Below are 16,088 nucleotides of genomic sequence, written 5' to 3' on the forward strand. Positions count from 1 at the left end.
TGCTTGGGTGTTGTTCTTACTTGAACAAGCATCCCACTTATGATTAACCTCTATTGCAAGCATCCGCAACTACAACAAAAGTATTAAGGTATACCTAACCATAGCATGAAACATATGGATCCAAATCAGCCCCTTATGAAGCAACACATAAACTAGGGTTTAAGCTTCTGTCACTCCAGCAACCCATCATCTACTTATTACTTCCCAATGCCTTCCTCTAGGCCCAAAGAATGGTGAAGTGTTACGTAGTCGACGTTCACATAACACCACTAGAGGTTAGACAACATACATCTTATCAAAATATCGAACGAATACCAAATTCACATGACTACTATAGCAAGACTTCTCCCTTGTCCTCAGGAACAAACGTAACTACTCACAAAGCATATTCATGTTCATAATCAGAGGGGTAATAATATGCATAAAAGATCTGAACATATGATCTTCCACCAAATAAATCAACTAGCATCAACTACAAGGAGTAATCAACACTACTAGTAACCTACTAGCACCAATCCCGGACTTGGAGACAAGAATTGGATACAAGAGATGAACTAGGGTTTGGAGATGAGATGGTGCTGGTGAAGATGTTGATGGAGATTGCCCTCTCCTGATGAGAGGAGCATTGGTGATGACGATGGTAATGATTTCCCCCTCCCGGAGGAAAGTGTCCCCGGCAGAACAGCTCTGCCGGAGCCCTAGCTTGGTTCCGCCAAGGTTCCGCCTCGTGGCGGCGGAGTCTCGTCCCGAAAGGTTGCTTCCTATTTTTTTCTCATCGAAAGACTTCATATAGGAGAAGATGGGCATCGGAGAGCCACCAAGGGGCCCACGAGGTAGGGGGGCGTGCCTGTCAGGACCCCGACTCAATGCCACATCGATCTAGCATGTAACACCTCATATCACTTTGCGGCCTCACGCACGGTATTCCCACGGGTGTCGCTTTACCTTTGCCCGGGACCGTTTGCGCCTTTTGGCACACGTATATGACAGTGTCGCTAGCATCCATATGATAAGGAGCCCGGGCTGACATGGCTAGTCGTAAACCCAAAGTGGCACAAACTTACAGGGACAGGCATCCATGACCCAACATCGAACGTGTCGGTCATCAGCGAGTGAATCCAGGCTGTAGCACTGGGCTAGCAGGACTCCGGTGAACCGGGCTGTAGCGGGCTAACAGGACTTTGGTATTCATCGCGTGACATTTCCCCGAGGGGACAGACACAGGAATGAAGAAGGACACATGCCGGCTAGCCTAAGTGTTCCGGAGCAGTAGCAAGCTACCATGGCTCAATGGAAGCACTAGGAGACATTTCCCGGTAAGAGAGGCTACTAAGGATAAACAACTAGATAGTCAGATCCCACAGATACCAAGCATTTCAATATCATACACACAATATGCTCGATATGTGCAAATACATCATGGCATCACAACATGACTCTACAACTCAAGTATTTTATTCAATAGGCTCCGAGGAGCGAAATATTACAAACATGGGTCTCACGACCCAACATTCAGAGCATACAAGTCAAAGCATAAGCGAAAGCTTAACATGTCTGAGTACAAACATCTACAAATAAAAAAGGTTGAGAAGCCTGACTATCTACCAGATCCTGCCGAGGGCACAAGATCGTAGCTGAGGTAACAAGCTAAACGTCGAAGTCCATGCGGTACTACTAGCGAGACTGAAGTCTCTCTGCAAAAACATAAATTAAGCAACGTGAGAACAAATGTACCCAGCAAGACTTACATCAGATCTAACTACATATGCATCATTATCAACAAAGAGGATGGTGGGGTTTAACTGCAGCAAGCCAGCTTTGACTCCGTGGCTATCCTAAACTACGACTGCAAGTAACTCTTTTAATGTGGCGCACACGAGTCCACATATTCACCATATCAATACACCACTATGGATCCGCTCCCGTCTCCCTACGAGAACGCCATCCATAGCACTCACGCTTATCTTGCGTATTTTAGAGTATCCACTTTCACTTGTTTATGAACTGTACAGGTAACCCAGAAGTCCTTTTCCACGGACACGGCTATTCGAATAGATCATATTAACCCTGCAGGGGTGTACTTCTTCACACACGCTCTCACCACTTACCGCCGTTTACACGACATGTACTCGACAACCTTCAAGCGGAAGCCCAGCGAGGGTGTCGGCCACGACCTGACTAACCACACAAGTCTCTCGTTCAGGTTTATCGCCTATTCGGGTTCCATCCGCAAGGAGATCCGGCCGGGGTGTCGCTCATGGCCCCAAACGATGTGTGCAGGGTTCCCAAGCCCACCATCCGGGTGCTACTTGGTACACCGGGCCACTGTGCCTAGTCTGTCCCAAGCCCACCTGTACCGGGTGCCACTTGGTAGACTACTAACACTACCTACAAACACCAGAAACTAGTTGCAACTCCTGGACAGAGATCAGGTTGATTAATAAGTCGAGAGGGGCACTTAAGCATTCCAATGCGTGGTAGTAACTGTTCATGGATCACAAACACAGAACTCAGTTCCTGAGGACGGCTGCAATAAGACAACCCACCATGTACTCCTACATGGCCTCTCACCGCTACCTTTACCAAATCGTGTTCACACACTTAGCTCTCACACAGTAGGACATGTTCACACACCTCCGATTCATCCCCGATGAATCAGACCTGACACAACTCTAAGCAATAGCAGGCATGACAACAAGCATGAATGAGTAGGCACATCAGGGCTCAAACAACTCCTACTCATGCTAGTGGGTTTCATCTATTTACTGTGGCAATGACAGGTCATGCAAAGGATAAAGGGGTTCAGCTACCGCAGCAAGTAACAAATGAATCTTTGTTGTCCTAATGCAGTAAAAGAGAGCAGGAGCAAGAGAGTGGGATTTTATCGGAATGAACAAGGGGGTTTTTCTTGCCTGGCACTTCTGAAGATAGTATAGTTCTTCATCGGTGTCATCGAACTCATCATCGAACGTCGTCTACTGAGAGGGGACAATCACCGGCAAACGAGAGGGAGCACAATCAATGCAATGCACAATATGATGCATGATCATGACATGGAAAAATGAGTTTGTTTGGCTAATGCAACTTAGAATAGATTGGTTTGAGTTCATTTGAATCAAGGATTCAAATGCAAACCCAAAATAAGAGGTCATATTAGTGCATTAACTTGTTTCACCTAAACAGCAAGGTTAAAGTGTTCTAACATGCATGAAACCGGTGCAGATGGAAAGATTGGATTTTTCTGATCATTTTTCATATATAATTTATTTCATTTGGAGTTACAGTTGATTTTATATGATTTTTAGAACTTTATACTATTTTCTAAAATTTATAAATCATTTCTGATTTATTTAAATTCCAGAAAATATTACTGCGTTAGCATGACAACAGCATTACGTCAGAGGGTCAACAGGGCTGCCCCGGGTCAAACCTGACCAGTGGGGACCACTGGTCAGTGACACAGTGATGTCTGGGTCACAGACTTGTGGGGTCAGGTCAATAGGTGACGTGGCCAGGTCAAACTGACCTGTGGGGCCTACGGGGTTAGTTTAATCTAAACAAAACTAAATCAGGGTTAATTAGCCAGTGGGGCCCATATGTCAGTGGGTGTGGGTTCAATTAGTGGCGCCATTAGCTGCTAATGACGCTGCCATGTCAGCACGCCGGAGTTGAACGCCGGCGAGCACACGAACGCGGTGGCGACACTCGGGAATGCGCTACGGGTGGCGGCTGAACGCGCTGCGGGCACCACGAGGAAGCCCTCACTCGCCCGCATCCAGGGGTGCACGCAGCTAGGCGCAGGAAGGCCGGGGTCGACGGCGGCGACCACTTGGGCGGCGGCCGGAGTTCGGGTGGTGGCGGGTTTGGCGCTACGGTGCAAGGCAGGGGGGGCTAGTGGGCGCTACAGACTCCTGGTGGTGCGCTGAGCGCAACGGTGAGCTTGGCTTCGAGCCAATGTGGCTCTAGCCACGACGGCGCCATGGCCGGCGGCGGGGAGCTTTCGAGCGCGGTGGAGACGGCGGCTACGGAGGCCAAACAAGCACGGGAGCTAGGGGGAGAGGAAGAGGAGCTCACAGCGGGGTCGGAGAGGGGTCAGCTAGCTCGGGGAGGCCCTGTGGACGACGAATCGGCGGTGACGATCTCCGGTGACCCGAGGAGGAAGAAGGGGTCGGGGATGGTGCTTCGGGGGTCTTCCAGTTGCGTGGCTCGGTGAGGGGGTTGGTGACGAGGCGCAGGAGCTCGGGAGCAGCTCGGGGCATCGTCGGGACGGCGGTGGTCGCGGCAACGGCGAACGGCAGCGATGGGCGTGTTCGGTGGCATCGTAGGGAGAGAGCAGAGGAGGGAGAGAGGTCCAGGGAGAGAGGAGAGGGGTGCAGGGGGTGCTGGGCGTCTCCGTGGCGCGTCTGGAGGAGTCGCGGTGGAGGAAGCAGGCAGGGAGCTGGCCACGGCGATCGCGCGCGCGCCGACACGCCTCTGCCTACTGGCAGAGGTTGAAGGCGACCGCTTCGCCCTGGTGGGCTGGGCCTCAGCTAGAGTGCTGGGCTAGCTGGGCTGCCAGGTGAGCGTCAGGTAAGCTTTTTCTGTTTTTGTTTCTCTTTTCTATTTTTTGACATTTGTTTTGATTTAATAAAAATACTAAATCATTTTATTTTCTTATGCCAATTTTTGTAGGAACTAGTGGTATTATTCCAGAGCTCCCCAACAAATGGCACAATTTTTGGACATATATTATATATATAACATATATATATCCAATGCAAATAATTATGCATTAATTCCAAATGCCCAAAATAAATACTTATGAGCTACTAAAGATATTGGTTTGATTTTTATCTCTGCCCAATATTTTTAGAGAGCAACATGAACATTTTCTTGGACCTTTTTGGAGCAATTTTTATCTGGGTCATTTCCAGAAATGATTCTGAGGGTTTCACCAATCCCCAATTCAGAATTAAATGTAATTTAAACATGATGCACACATGACTAGCTAGTCTAGGTCATACCAGACTAGGGATGTGACAACTCGCCCCCACTAAACAAGAATCTCGTCCCGAGATTCAGCCGTAGGGTAAGATGAAGGGGAAAACGCAACTAACGAAATCTTCCCGATCCAAGTTGCACTTCAAATGAACGTTGATTCAATCACCATCTTTGTCTTGTCGTCTTGCTCTGAGAACTCCAGCCAACATGACAACGAGAGGAGAAGGAGACTCTAGAAGGATCGATCTTCTCGAAGATCGAACAACTTAGGATCAACTCGCGGAATGAGGCATATCAACACCACTCGAGCTAAGACACAAAACACACATCTAGAGGGATGGAGTGGAACAAATGACAATGGTTCACTAGGTAGACAACAATTCCACACTTAAAGGGGTGGTGAACGGTTGTCAACATAGCGAGGAGTTGAGTTGCCATGATGCCACATCGGGACATCCTGGAGGAGGGTGATTCGTAGATTATTACCTTAAGTGGCAAAAGGAATTACCTTTGATATAGAGATCATTGAGACTCTCTATATCAGCCTAAGGCAAATCACAGCAATCGATTGGCGGAGTTCGAAGGAATGGCATACTCATACTAGAATGGATGATGTGGATTACCTTGTTGAAGACAACACAAGTGATAATTTTAGTAACTGGGGAGAAGCTCAACAGTAGAGGGTGAGTCCACATTTGAAAAGGTAATAGCATAACCGAGGAAACTGAGAGCACTATGCAATTAATGCCAACGATAAAAACTAGCACTTGCGCGTGCTCGCAAGAACTTTGAGCATTTCCATATTCATCAAGGTTTTACCAATATCCGTGTCAAGGATCCTGGCAACACAACCTACCACCATGATGAATGGTGATGGATGATGCAGATGCAAAAGAAGATAACACCTTCTCAGATTTCACCTTAGCAGAGCCAAGGAAACAAAATCTGGATGATCGACCGAGAGACATTTAGCACTCCGCTTCTAATGTTCTCCTTGATGTGCTAGCATACCCATTTATTGAAATGGTTTGATATCTAGAACATCAAGTAAAAGGTCAGACTTCAGGAACACAAAAATCATAAGGCACAACTAGGGAGTAAATCCTACGAAGTCCTTATGGGAAGGTGGCCAACTTCTTCAATCAAGATACTACAATAATAGGTCTTTCGGCTGGGTGGTGCTGGCCACGACATCCACTTTACCAGTTATCGAGGGACCAATATTATAGTTCTTGGGAAATGTTCCAACCATCATATCTGCCTGAGATTCAGATCTGGTTGGTGTCAGGATATTCCAGACTCATCGAGTCTAGGAAGAAAAATGAAAGTTTGCAACACAATTCGACGAGATGACATTGCGAGATTCTCGGGAAATGAACTACGATAGCAAGCTCCAAAACATGAGCTGGTTCTGCTACATACATGTGAACACGCTGTCCCAGACAAGCATGACCACGTAGTAGTCTTATAATAAAACACTACCGAGTTCAGGTTGGCAACCATCATAGAGGATGTCGAAGTCTTGTGCATGACCTAGGATTAGCACATCAACTCCTTTTCCTTGAACAAATCAATAAGTGGCTTGGTGTGCTACGAAATACATATGGAGTGGAGGTAATTAATCTACCAAACCACAGTATACTTTGCACATGCATGACTGACTTGGGACGATTCCAGAGGAAACAAAACAAACCTTTCTCAAACCCATGGAGGCAACTTGCACCAAATGCACATGAATTAGAGGAAGTCACTTCTTTCATCCGAGCATATGCTTCATGAGCGGGACATGAAGATAATGCTTTCTAGAAGTTTCCAACACTAGCTGGATGTTCAACATGAATCATGGAGATGATGAAAATGTTGTCAATGGGCTCAACAACAATTTATCAAGATTTCCATATAGATGGAATTCCATAACTATGTGAACAAGGCAATAGCATTGGTCAAACCCAAAAGATATAATGATGTATGCTCGACAACCGCGAGTAAGACAACATTACGAACATTGTTGGTTCTGATTTGATTTGACGATAGCCCGCACTTAAATCAAGTTTTGACAAGGCAATAAATCCAACAATTGATCACGAGGACCAATTGGTGAAGATATCATCTTTCTTCAACACACACACAACACAAAGATATCCCTTAACATGAACTAAGTCAGACAAGCTTTTATCTTCCAACTCTCCAAGTTGTTGTTTAGCTTAACCAACTAGCTCATGGGTATCCAACACGGATTCTTGGAGAAAGGGTGGTTTACAGGAATAAACCAACTTGATCACGAACTCAACATAAGGGTCAGGGGACAACCTGGTAATAATTCCGAGAAGATATTCGGAAAATCACGAACCACCGATACGTTACTAAGCTCAATAACAATCTTGCTTTTCAGGGCAAGACGATATGATCAACAGAGCTGAATAATCCTAACTCATTGATCGAAGAGTGCACCGGAAATAAGGACTAGGTAGCACAATCTATCTTAGGATGATGATTCAAAAATCAACACACTAAGAATGAGGTTGTTGTCCATTTAACTACCAGGCAACGGAGTTGCTAGGAGTATAGATTTCACACATCATAGTTCACCTGTCGGCATTCCGGTTGCAACAACATGGAACCCGAGAAATGAATAATGAGGGCGAGAAGTATCACTGTATCAACAGTTCATAGGATGGTGTGCAATTCCCATGATATTCTTAATATAAAGATGGTAATACTTCTGGGTAGAACAGTACAAAAGCTGGATTAGCATTTTTGATCTGCGGAGTACAACTACTTTGACCTAATCCTAGAAATGGATGAGGTACTGGAGTTTGTTTCTCCTGGTCATTCTGAACTAGAATGGCTTGACGGACCACAAGGGCAGTAGGCATCGATGAACGAATGCACGCATACTCTTGACTATCAATTGATAGATGAGGGTTAGAAGACGACTAAGGGGGACATCTCAAAAGAACATACGATTTTCTGAGCTGTGGATGCATAGATTAGCATGTTGAACCAAGTTCAACAGGTTTCTTCCGGATAACCCATGCAGAAAGGTTGAACTGGCAGAGTCACGATATAGAGAGAAGAACTCATCAAGAGCACTCTGGTTGTGATCTTTTGGCTCAACGAAGAACTACTGCCATAAGTAGTTCATGGTATTTGGAAGAAGGAGATACCACGGACCTCGAGGACTATCGCAAAGGTTACTAATAACCTAAAGGAACTAGCAAATACCACCAACAAGAACTAGGTAGGGTGAATCTCGGGTTCAAAAACCCAGGAGTGAAATGCCTACTAACTAAGTGGCATCACGGGATGCTTTCGAGAATAATGGCCAGAATCATCACACTGGGGATACAAAACATGGCTAAATTACTAGATGATCCCCTAGGACACCTAGTGTCGTAATAATAATTCCAACATATATGTCGAGGCAATAGAATACCTCAACTCAGCAATTAATGTGGTTAAACTGGCCCAATGGATCATCGGAAATGGAAAGAAGGGATTTGCAAATGCATCAGACTAGTTAGAAACTTGGGATGACTCGGACAGCATAACGGCTGTAAATGCTCAAAAGATTGGAGACATGCTACAAAAATGGTGGCATAGCCACTCAGAAGCACAATATCAAGGTTTCGAGATCAACAGTTAACATACAAAAGATAGTAGGAACTGAACGCAAGCGTAGAACCATCAATCCTATAGGACTACGGATTAGTAACACGTGATCCTGATAGAAGAAAGAGAAAGCCTAGTTCCTTAACCCCGTAGGAAAGATAGGATGACTCAGATTAGAAGGGCATAAGGTATAAGGAGTAAAAAGAGCCTTACGTTCCATCCCACAATCAATTCCCTTATATAACTAAAGAATTTCTAGACTCAACTTCGACCAGTTTGGCTTGGTAATCCTACAGGCAGTCAAGCTCTGATACCAAAGCTGTCAGGACCCCGACTCAATGCCACATCGATCTAGCATGTAACACCTCATATCACTTTGCGGCCTCACGCACGGTATTCCCACGGGTGTGGCCTTACCTTTGCCCGGGACCGTTTGTGCCTTTTGGCACACGTATATGACAGTGTCGCTAGCATCCATATGATAAGGAGCCCGGGCTAACATGGCTAGTCGTAAACCCAAAGTGGCACAAACTTACAGGGACAGGCATCCATGACCCAACATCGAACGTGTCGGTCATCAGTGAGTGAATCCAGGCTGTAGCACTGGGCTAGCAGGACTCCGGTGAACCGGGCTGTAGCGGGCTAACAGGACTCTGGTATTCATCGCGTGACATTTCCCCGAGGGGACAGACACAGGAACGAAGAAGGACACATGCCGGCCAGCCTAAGTGTTCCGGAGTAGTAGCAAGCTACCATGGCTCAATGGAAGCACTAGGCGACATTTCCCGGTAAGAGAGGCTACTAAGGATAAACAACTAGATAGTCAGATCCCACACATACCAAGCATTTCAATATCATACACACAATATGCTCGATATGTGCAAATACATCATGGCATCACAACATGACTCTAAAACTCAAGTATTTTATTCAATAGGCTCCGAGGAGCGAAATATTACAAACATGGGTCTCACGACCCAACATTCAGAGCATACAAGTCAAATCACAAGCGAAAGCTTAACATGTCTGAGTACAGACATCTACAAATGAAAAAGGCTGAGAAGCCTGACTATCTACCAGATCCTGCCGAGGGCACAAGATCGTAGCTGAGGTAACAAGCTAAACATCGAAGTCCACGCGGTACTACTAGCGAGACTGAAGTCTCTCTGCAAAAACATAAATTAAGCAACGTGAGTACAAATGTACCCAGCAAGACTTACATCATATCTAACTACATATGCATCATTATCAACAAAGGGGATGGTGGGGTTTAACTACAGCAAGCCAGCTTTGACTCGGTGGCTATCCTAAACTACGACTGCAAGTAACTCTTTTAAGGTGGCGCACACGAGTCCACATATTCACCATATCAATACACCACTATGGATCCGCTCCCGTCTCCCTACGAGAACGCCATCCATAGCACTCACGCTTATCTTGCGTATTTTAGAGTATCCACTTTCACTTGTCTATGAACTGTACAGGTAACCCAGAAGTCCTTTTCCGCGGACACGGCTATTCGAATAGATCATATTAACCCTGCAGGGGTGTACTTCTTCACACACGCTCTCACCACTTACCGCCGTTTACACGACATGTACTCGGCAACCTTCAAGCGGAAGCCCAGCGAGGGTGTCGGCCACGACCTGACTAACCACACAAGTCTCTCGTCCAGGTTTATCGCCTATTCGGGTTCCATCCGCAAGGAGATCCTGCCGGGGTGTCGCTCACGGCCCCAAACGATGTGTGCAGGGTTCCCAAGCCCACCATCCGGGTGCTACGTGGTACACCGGGCCACTGTGCCTAGTTTGTCCCAAGCCCACCTGTACCGGGTGCCACTTGGTAGACTACTAACACTACCTACAAACACCAGAAACTAGTTGCAACTCCTGGACAGAGATCAGGTTGATTAATAAGTTGAGAGGGGCACTTAAGCATTCCAATGCGTGGTAGTAACTGTTCGTGGATCACAAACACAGAACTCAGTTCCTGAGGACGGCTGCAATGAGACAACCCACCATGTACTCCTACATGGCCTCTCACTGCTACCTTTATCAAATCGTGTTCACACACTTAGCTCTCACACAGTAGGACATGTTCACACACCTCCGATTCATCCCCGATGAATCAGACCTGACACAATTCTAAGCAATAGCAGGCATGACAACAAGCATGAATGAGTAGGCACATCAGGGCTCAAACAACTCCTACTCATGCTAGTGGGTTTCATCTATTTACTGTGGCAATGACAGGTCATGCAAAGGATAAAGGGATTCAGCTACCGCAGCAAGTAACAAATGAATCGTTGTTGTCCTAATGCAGTAAAAGAGAGCAGGAGCGAGAGAGTGGGATTTTATCGGAATGAACAAGGGGGTTTTGCTTGCCTGGCACTTCTGAAGATAGTATAGTTCTTCATCGGTGTCATCGAACTCATCGTCGAACGTCGTCTACTAAGAGGGGACAATCACCGGCAAACGAGAGGGAACACAATCAATGCAATGCACAATATGATGCATGATCATGACATGGCAAAATGAGTTTGTTTGGCTAATGCAACTTAGAACAGATTGGTTTGAGTTCATTTGAATCAAGGATTCAAATGCAAACCCAAAATTAGAGGTCTTATTAGTGCATTAACTTGTTTCACCTAAACAGCAAGGTTAAAGTGTTCTAACATGCATGAAACCAATGCAGATGGAAAGATTGGATTTTTCTGATCATTTTTCATATATAATTTATTTCATTTGGAGTTACGGTTGATTTTATATGATTTTTAGAAGTTTATACTATTTTCTGAAATTTATAAATCATTTCTGATTTATTTAAATTCCAGAAAATATTACTGCGTCAGCATGACAACAGCATTAGGTCAGCAGGGTCAACAGGGCTGCCCCGGGTCAAACCTGACCAGTGGGGACCACTGGTCAGCGACACAGTGATGTCTGGGTCACAGACTTGTGGGGTCAGGTCAACAGGTGACGTGGCCAGGTCAAACTGACCTGTGGGGCCTACGGGGTTAGTTTAATCTAAACAAAACTAAATCAGGGTTAATTAGGCAGTGGGGCCCATATGTCAGTGGGTGTGGGTTCAATTAGTGGCGCCATTAGCTGCTAATGACGCTGCCACGTCAGCACGCCGGAGTTAAACGCCGGCGAGCACGCGAACGCGGTGGCGACACTCGGGAACGCGCTACGGGCGGCGGCTGAACACGCTGCGGGCACCATGAGGAAGCCCTCACTCGCCCGCATCCAGGGGTGCACGCAGCTGGGCGCAGGAAGGCCGGGGTCGACGCGGCGACCACTTGGGCGGCGGCCGGAGTTCGGGTGGTGGCGGGTTTGGCGCTACGGTGCAAGGCAGGGGGGGCTAGTGGGCGCTACGGACTCCTGGTGGTGCGCTGAGCGCAACGATGAGCTTGGCTTCGAGCCACTGTGGCTCTAGCCACGACGGCGCCATGGCCGGCGGCGGGGAGCTTTCAGGCGCGGTGGAGACGGCGGCTACGGAGGCCAAACGAGCACGGGAGCTAGGGGGAGAGGAAGAGGAGCTCACAGCGGGGTCGGAGAGGGGGTCAGCTAGCTCGGGGAGGCCCTGTGGACGACGAATCAGCAGCGACGATCTCCGGTGACCCGAGGAGGAAGAAGGGGTCGGGGACGGCGCTTCGGGGGTCTTCCAGTCGCGTGGCTCGGTGAGGGGGTTGGTGACGAGGCGCAGGAGCTCGGGAGCAGCTCGGGGCATCGTCAGGACGGTGGTGGTCGCGGCAACGGCGAACGGCGGTGATGGGCGTGTTCGGTGCGTCGTAGGGAGAGAGAAGAGGAGGGAGAGAGGTCCAGGGAGAGAGGAGAGGGGTGCAGGGGGTGCTGAGCGTCTCCGTGGCGCGTCTGGAGGAGTCGGGGTGGAGGAAGCAGGCAGGGAGCTGGCCACGGCGATCGCGCGCGCGGCGACACGCCTCTGCCTACTGGCATAGGTTGAAGGCGACCGCTTCGCTCTGGTGGGCTGGGCCTCAGCTACAGTGCTGGGCCAGCTGGGCTGCCAGGTGAGCGTCAGGTAAGCTTTTTCTGTTTTTGTTTCTCTTTTCTATTTTCTGACATTTGTTTTGATTTAATAAAAATACTAAATCATTTTATTTTCTTATGCCAATTTTTGTAGGAACTAGTGGTATTATTCTAGAGCTCCCCAACAAATGGCACAATTTTTGGACATATATTATATATATAACATATATATATCCAATGCAAATAATTATGCATTGATTCCAAATGCCCAAAATAAATACTTATGAGCTACTAAAGATATTGGTTTGATTTTTATCTCTGCCCAATATTTTTAGAGAGCAACATGAACATTTTCTTGGACCTTTTTCGAGCAATTTTTATTTGGGTCATTTCCAGAAATGATTCTGAGGGTTTCACCAATCCCCAATTCAGAATTAAATGAAATTTAAACATGATGCACACATGACTAGCTAGTCTAGGTCATACCAGACTAGGGATGTGACAGCGCCCAGGGGGAGGGGCGCACCCCCACCCTCGTGAGCAGGGTGTGGGCCCCCTGGCCTTCATCTTTGGCGATGATTTTTCTTTATTAATTTTAAGATATTCCGTGGAGTTTCAGGACTTTTGGAGTTGCGCAGAATAGGCCTCCAATATTTGCTCCTTTTCCAGCCAGAATTCCAGCTGCCAGCATTCCCCCTCTTCATGGTAAACCCCATAAAATAAGAGAGAATAGCCATAAGTATTGTGACATATCATGAAATAACAGACCATAATGCAATAAATATCGATATAAAAGCATGATGCAAAATGGACGTATCAACTCCCCCAAGCTTAGACCTCGCTTGTCCTCAAGCGAAGAGCCGATAACAATAAATATGCCCTCATGTTTAGAACTAGAGGCATCGATAAAAATAAAATACAGACATGAAGGCATCATGATTATTTTCATAACAACAACATATATAGATTTGTCATATGATTACTTATGTTCAAGTGATGATCTTTTCACAAAGCCAAAGTATGAATCAGAAACCTTATTGGGCACCAACAATTATAATCTCAGTCATTGAAGCAATTGCAATTTATCATAACATCGGAAAGAGTCTATGTCAGAGCTTAAAAGCAAGCCCACATACTCAACTATCACTTAGTCCTTCATAATTGCTAACACTCATGCGATACTTGTGGTTACGGAGTTTTAATCGGACACAGAGAAAGATAGGGTCTTATAGTTTTGCCCCACAACTTTTTACCTCAAGGGTAATGTCAACAATAATAATTCACGCTCCCCCACATCCAATTAGATATATATATATATATATATATATATATATATATATATATATATATCATGTTCTTTCCAACATGCTGAGCTTGCCAAAGGATAAAATGAAAAAGTAAAGGTGAAGATCACCGTGACTCTTGCATAAGGTAGAAGATAATAATAATAAAAGATAGGCCCTTCACAGAGGAAAGCAGAGGTTGCCATGCGCGTTTAGGGTTGATGCACAAAATCTTAATGCAAAAGAACGTCACTTTACATTGCCCCTTGTATGTGAACCTTTATTATGCAGTCGTCGCTTTGATTGCGTCCACAACAAGTTCGTGCAAAGTTTATTTTCTCCACACTAATAAGTCATGCATATTTAGAGAGCAATTTTTATTACTTGCACCGATGACAACTTACTTGAAGGATCTTACTCAATCCATAGGTAGATATGGTGGACTCTCATGGCAAAACTGGTTTAAGGGTATTTGGAAGCACAAGTAGTATTTCTACTTAGTGCTGAGAATTTGGCTAGCATGAGGGGGAAAGGCAAGCTCAACACGGTAGAGGAACCATGACAACATACTTTATGTTAGATGTAAGAAAACATAACTCATTATATTGTCTTCCTTGTCCAACATCAACTCTTTAGCATGTCATATTTTAATGAGTGCTCCCAATCATAAAAGATGTCAATGATAATATATCTATATGTGAAACCTCTCTCTCCTTATTACTTCCTATTAATTGCAACGATGACCAAAGCTATATTTGCCAACTCCCAACAACTTTTAATCAACATACTCTTTCTATGTGGAGTCATTACATTCACTAAGATTAATATAAACTCTTCATTTCTTTTTATTCTTTTCTTTATTCACCCAAGATCATGGCAAAGTAATCAAGCCCTCGACTCAACACTAATCTTTATTATATATAGCTCACGGACTCGATTGCATAGAGGGATCATAAAGCAAAACTCAAAACTAGATCGTGCCATGAATTTATTCTACTAAATCAAGATACTACTAATAGGATCTAACTAAGAAAAATGGTAAAGATAGGAGTTGTGATGGTGATACGATACCGGGGCACCTCCCCCAAGCTTGGCAGTTGCCAAGGGGAGTGCCCATACCCATGTGATTATATCTCCTTCTTTGTTGTTGGCGGTGGAGGTGTTGTTGATGATGGAAGCTTGTCATCCACCTTCCATGGCATAGGCTCACCCTCACAGAAGGATGATCGAGTCTCCGGAATCCTCAAATCTGCAACGGAAACAGTTCGAAACAAAAAAAGAGGATATTTGCGTGATACGGTCGTCAAAACCTTCAGGAGAATATATAATGAATTTTTACAGACCAAAATACGTATCGTTCAAGAAAATGGAGTCCAGAGGGCACACGAGGAGCTCACGAGATAGGGGGGGGCCCAGGGGGGTAGGGCGCGCCCTCCACCCTCGTGGAGGCCTCGTGTCCTCCCCGGACTGCTACTTATTTTTCTATTTTTCTAAATATTCCAAAACGGAGAAATATTGCTTTAAAAATTGTTTTGGGGTCGGTTTACTTACCGTACCACATACCTATTCCTTTTTGGAGTCTGGAACGTTCTGGAAAGTGTCCCTTATGTATTCCTCTGGGGTTACGGTTTCAATAATATTGGTTTCAACATTTATGGGATTACCTAAGATATAATGTTTGATTCTTTGACCGTTTACCACCTTCGGATTTGTGCCTGCGAAGTTGTTGATTTTTATGGCACCGGAACGATAGACCTCCTCGATAACGTAAGGACCTTCCCATTTGGAGAGAAGTTTTCCTGCAAAAAATCATAAACGAGAGTTGTATAGCAATACATAGTCACCTACATTAAACTCACGCTTTTGTATCCTTTTATCATGCCACCTTTTAACTTTTTCTATAAACAGCTTGGCATTTTCATAAGCTTGGGTTCTCCATTCATCAAGTGAGCTAATATCAAACAACCTCTTCTCACCGGCAAGTTTGAAGTCATAATTGAGCTCTTTGATAGCCCAATATGCCTTATGTTCTAATTCAAGAGGTAAATGACATGCTTTTCCATAAACCATTTTATACGGAGACATACCCATAGGATTTTTGTACGCAGTTCTATAGGCCCATAATGCATCATTCAGTTTTTTGGACCAATTCTTTATAGACCTATTGACAGTCTTTTGCAAAATTAATTTGAGCTCTCTATTGCTCAACTCTACCTGACCACTA

The sequence above is a fragment of the Triticum dicoccoides genome, chromosome 1B (genome assembly GCF_002162155.2).
Source record: "Triticum dicoccoides isolate Atlit2015 ecotype Zavitan chromosome 1B, WEW_v2.0, whole genome shotgun sequence".
Taxonomy (NCBI): domain Eukaryota; kingdom Viridiplantae; phylum Streptophyta; class Magnoliopsida; order Poales; family Poaceae; genus Triticum; species Triticum dicoccoides.